Source organism: Lepidothrix coronata, unplaced genomic scaffold (genome assembly GCF_001604755.1).
Source record: "Lepidothrix coronata isolate B3197 unplaced genomic scaffold, Lepidothrix_coronata-1.0 Scaffold156, whole genome shotgun sequence".
Lineage (NCBI taxonomy): Eukaryota > Metazoa > Chordata > Aves > Passeriformes > Pipridae > Lepidothrix > Lepidothrix coronata.
In genome coordinates this window covers 506,191-511,710 of record NW_016690336.1, presented here as the reverse complement: position 1 = coordinate 511,710, position 5,520 = coordinate 506,191, and the positions used below count along the sequence as shown (strand labels likewise).

General features: G+C 45.6%; 2 protein-coding genes across 2 annotated transcripts in view; one reads left to right on the top strand and one right to left on the bottom strand.

Moving 5' to 3' along the window:
• Positions 1-5,520, bottom strand: part of CUNH20orf194 (chromosome unknown C20orf194 homolog) — a 732,083-nt gene that overhangs the window by 235,482 nt on the left and 491,081 nt on the right. The gene's annotated exons all lie outside the window — the stretch shown is intronic.
• The window catches only part of ATRN (attractin), a 172,651-nt gene that overhangs the window by 110,068 nt on the left and 57,063 nt on the right, over positions 1-5,520 (top strand). The window lies entirely within an intron of this gene.

The following is a 5,520-nucleotide window of genomic DNA, read 5'->3' as shown; positions in this document are numbered from 1 at the left end:
AGGGGAACCCCCCCAGCTCTCCCAGCCCGGCTCCATAGGAGAAATCCACGGGTGCCACAGCTCCAGCTGTGCAGATGCACAGTGTGCACCATCCCAGGGAATGTGGGATGTCAGTTGTCAGCTCCAGAGCCCTCGGCTGATGTGCTTTCAATGACCCCCCTTCACTCAGGGCCCTCCCTCTCTGCCTTCTGCACTTTTCTTACCATTTCCATGATGTCTGCATCCAACTTTGGAAGGAAAATGCTCATTTTAGTGCTCTGGAGAAGAGCTGCTCTGCTGCACTGAGTAGGATTTCCCACAGATGTGGGATCTGCTCCCAGTAATCCTTTCGGAGCTGCTGCTTCCTTGGATCCGAGTGCTCTGTGTATTAAACCCGTGGCTACTCATTTTTTATGACCTTTTCTTCTTCCCTGAGCTGTTCTGAGGGAACAGCCAAAGCTCTGTTGATTCCCAGGCATCAAAAAGCTTCCCTGCCTCTCTCTCTGCATCCCAAGGATTTTCCGTGGGATTGTGTTACAGGCACTAATTGCCTCCTTTGACCTGGGAAAGTTTTCCCATCGGGTTTCCAGCGATGTGCTGAAAATGTCTGTAGGAATGTAAGAGGGCACGTTCCCTTCACATCTCCTTGGCTTTGCAGAGCTGGGAATAACGTTGGAAATGGGTCTTTCCCGTAAGCCAGGACATATTTCCTGTGTTAATATATAGGAGCCACGTGCTGCTGGTGCTGGATTTTGGAGCCAGGATGAATTAACTAGACTGGGATTCTCCCAAGGAATGGGTCTTGTTTTCTCTCTTAGCTGAACGTGGCTATTTATGTGGAAAATAGTAGCCAGTACCTTCCAAAGTGCCAGGAATTACATTCCTAAGAAGACTCCCAATCAGACAAAGCTGTTGCTCTGATCTTTGTCATCATTTATTTTAATATTCCATCACTCTCCTGTCCTGCAGATACTGCAACCTTCCCAAATTCTCATTTTTCAAAGGAAAGCTCCTTCATTAAAGCAGTTTTGGGTTGAATTTCTTCTTCTGATGCTCTTCCCCATCATCCTGCTATTTTTATTGGCAGCTCAAACAGGTGCTCTGCATTAGTGAGGATCTTAATACCAGTTTCAGTTAAGCTTTAATTTTACTTGCCATTCCATGTTTAATGTGGTTCAGGAGGCATTTGCTTTCTTGCAGAGCTAAATGATGGATGACACTTGGGAAGCTTTGAGGTACCTCAGCTCCTGCCGGGGGAGGGAGATGGTTACCCCAAGACAGAGCTGGAGGAATAGCTGATCCCACACTTCCAACTTCCTTGGATTTGAGGCTTTCAACCTCTTTAAGGTGATTTAAGGAACATTTCCAGCAGTGGTGCTCTCTGGGGTTCCCTTTGGAGGTTTGCAAGGTTTTGATAATTCCCGGAATAAGATGGAGCCAAGGAACCATCCCCCAGTTAAAAAGCAGGGCCTGAACTGGCTCTTAATTCCCTGATTCCTCTCTGGAGGAGGCATTTGGTGTTTGATACAGGGCATAAATATCCCCATGGAGGTTTCCAGCCTTTCCCTAAATTAATACCATTCTCTAATTGGAGGCTCATGGAACGAGAGCTCTCGGGGAGGGTAAAGGCAGAGAAAAAGCGTCTTTGTTGTCGGCCAAAGAGAATTAAACACATTCAGATAGGTGGTGATTGCTTTGATAAAATAATCATGGAGGCTTGAAATCATCCTGAGGGGGCTGATCCTGCCAGGTCCTCCCTGTGCCTCGTGCATCTTTAACGAGGCCGAGATGTAGGTGCGGAGATAAAATCGCCCTCAGCTCGCTGGGACCCTCCTTTTCCAAAAATGTTCCTTCTTCTCTTGCTTCTGGAAGCACCACAATGCCAGAGTTGTTTGCTAATGATGTCCCTTGCCTTTCTCCAGCTCTTCAGCAGGTGCTTTCTGAGCAGAGCTCTCCCTGCCCCTCTCTCTCTCTCTCTCTTGCTGTGTGAGGGGTTCGCCTCAGAAACCCGACGACGGGACGTAAATCAATTTGTTAATCTGATGAAATCTGCTGTTGAATGTAATTACTTTTGGAGACATGCAATTATGGGCTGATTTTTTTTTTTTTTCCAGAGCAGCCAAACTGACATCTTCTGCTGGGGTGGGGGTGGGGATGGGAAGATTTAAACCACCCTGGTTAAATGGGCCTTTAAAACATGAAACAGCTGCTTGTGTTTTATCTGCTCCCGCCGCCTCGATTTTGGCACCAGCCACTGACATTTTTCTCCTTTTAGAAGTTGTTCCCTCTCAGAAGTTGTTCCCTCTCAGATTAAGTAATATTTTTGTTTAGCAGGTTCTTAAATGCTCAGAAAGGAGGGTTTGTCTCCAAGGCACTTAAACCCTTGCCTGGATGTGGTGCAGCCGCGGTCCCTTTGACTGGAGATCGTGGCTTCAGAAACCCCCAAAAAACTGCTCAAACCAAACTTTCCCCGGGTGTTGTGTTGTGTTGGGGGGGATTTTTATCAGGGATTCATGGAATGGTTTGGCTTGGGAGGGACCTTAAAAACCATCTCATTCCATGGGCAGGGACACCTTCCACTAGCCCAGGTTGCTCCATCCTGGCCTTGGACACTTCCAGGGATCCATGGGCAGCCACAGCTTCTCTGCCCAACCTGAACCAGGGCCTCCCCACCCTCCCAGCCAGGAATTCCTTCCCAATATCCCATCTATCCCTGCCCTCTGGCAGTGGGAAGCCATTCCCTGTGTCCTGTCCCTCCATCCCTTATCCCCAGTCCCTCTCCAGCTCTCCTGGAGCCCCTTTAGGCCCTGCAAGGAGCAACCATTGAAACCTTGGGGTTTTACATCCCCAGCTTGAGGAATTTCTGGGGATGAACTGTGCTGACTCACATAGCCTTTGTGAGGTTTATTGGAATATTTTCATACAACATTGGAAGTCTGTTCGTGTGGCTGCTGCAAAACTTTAGCTGCATAAATAAGGAAAAAGTTCCAGGAGAGCAGAGATCCAGCCCGAGATCCAGATTTAATAATACCACCAGGATTTCTTAGGATGTGTTTTTTCCAGCTCTGACAGTAAGATATATATGGATTGCCTTTACTTTTAAGGAAGCTGATTTTTTTTTCCTCCCCCTGTTTAAAATGCAGGGCTGGAAAAACAAAATAACTAAAAAAAAATATGCAGAATTAATTTTCTTTGGAAGCGAAGTCAGAATTAGGCATTAATTTCTCCTGGGTGAGGCAGGGGCTGGTTCCTTGGAGTTGCTGTGCTGAATAACTCCTGGAAACACCAGAACCCACCATGGAATGGGAATGTAAACCTGAAATTCAAATATATTTCATAAAACGAGCCCTGTGAGCCATTGCAGGGGAGCTTTTATGGCCACCAAAGAATGAGATGCTTTTCTTTGTGCAAAAGCTTATTTAAAGAGTCAAAGCACAGTGAGCAGAGTTAATGAAGAGGAGAAAAGTGTGTTGGCAATAAAATCAAAGAAGCCACAGGCTCGAATGTGACAGTAGATCCAGCCTGGCTGAAACCACGAGGGAAAAACAGATCCAGGACTAACAGAGGGTGACAAATCCAAAAGCCTGTGGCTTCTTCAGCTCCCAGACACGGAGACAGAGCCTCCAGCACTGCACCAACAGCTCTCAGCTGGCTCTGCGGGGCTGCTTTGGGGGGAAAAAACATTCCTGGAATGTCCTAAAAACTGCCTTTTCTCTCATTCACTTTCCTGACTTTGTATTATTAAGATTTGAGGGGTTTTTACTGTATGGGCAGATGTTGCTCCCAGCAGTGGTGGGGTCAGGGCAGTGTGGGATTGTCACAGCCCTGGATAACAGTAAATTTCTGGGATAATTAGTTTTTTTGTTGTTTCCCCCCCCCAACTGATTATTTTTAATGTATTTGTCCTTAATTGTGAGTGCCACGTGTAGTTCTTTCTTTAAACAGTCTTGTTTTGCCAGACCAGCACCATCCTCCTTCCCACCCCTGGACCCAAAGTATCAGTAGATTCCATGAATATTTTGACTGTGAGGATTGAAATAAATTTGTCATTTCAGTATTTTACTGGGAGATCCTTCAGGACAAAATGGTGAAGGACCTGTTCTAGAAATCCTTTAGTGACAGCCAGTGGCCACCTGGGCTTTTTAATGCCAATACAAGAGAGGTGGTTCATTTTTCCCCACCCAGCACAGTTATTTTTCACATTAAGATTTCTTGAACACCAAGCCACAGCCAAAGCTCTCAACAAATAAACCCTTGATGAATAAAAATAGCCCAGCCCTCTGATTTCTGACTTCATGGCTCTTTAAAACTCATTTTGGATAATTTACTGAAAGGAAATTTGGTTGATTTTTTCTTTTTTTTTTACTGCCCCTTCGTGTCGTGATGTGACACCAGGTTTGAGACAAACTTGTGGCTTCAGGGTTGTGTAACTATGTGAGAAAGTTGCCATTCAAAGGTGTTTTTGTTTGGTTATTTATATAAATGCATATTTAGTTTGTGGTTGGAACTAGATGATCTTGAAGGTCCCTTCCAAACCAAACCATTCTGTGATTCTATATATTATATATAAAAATATATATATGCAATTATTTTACTTCTTTATTTGAATTAAGGATGAAAAATCCTTAGGATTTCTGTGGGAACTTCTGCACGTGGCACGTTGCTAACCTGTTGTGCTCCAGGTTGATAAACATGATAAATCCCCCATGTGATCCTTAGAATTCACAGCTTCCTTAGAGAAGGAGGCAGAGCTTGTTTTCCCCATTAATACCAGAGAAACTCTGAGCTCTGTCTTGCATTTATTCCACTGTTTTGTCTGGTCAGAAATGATGCAAGACAGAAGGTTTTGCCCATTTCCATCTGTCAGCTATTTTGCAGCCTAAAAAAAATAAAAAAAAAAGGGCAAATATGCCTTTAGCTGCTTTCTCCTTCTTTTTATCCCTGACTCCCCCTTGAGTACCCACTTTCCCAGCTCTTTAGGAAAACAACTTTTATTCCTTTTATTGTCATGACTGTAAAGCTCATTTTTGCTGGACTTTGAGGGGTCTGAGTGAGGGTTTGAGCTGTTGTGTGCTGGAGTTTTTTAATTTTTTTCCATGCTGGAAGTCTCCAGGAATAGTTGGGCCGGTGCCGGACGTCGCTGAGCCTGCACACAGATGGTGTCAGGGCTCTGCTGGGCACAGAGCCAGGGAATGGGATCCTTCCAAACCCAAATGCAATGGGATCCTTCCCAAATGCATCCCCAGCGCAGCAGCTGGGACTGAGGGAGGTGCTTGAGGATTTGGGACTGGGAGGACTGGAGTGTTTTCCTGCTGGGGACTCACTGTCTGTCTCAGCTTTCAGGGTCTTTGTTTTTTAACCATTTTTTAACAAGTATCTCAAAGCTGCCTGGCCTCCAGAACAACTGCTGCAGTCAGAGAATAATGGAATTGTTGAGGTTGGAAAAGCCCTCTGAGATCATCCAGCCCAGCCATCAACCAAGGCCACCACTGACCCCTGTCCCCAAGTGCCACATCCACAGGGATTTTAAATCCCTCCAGG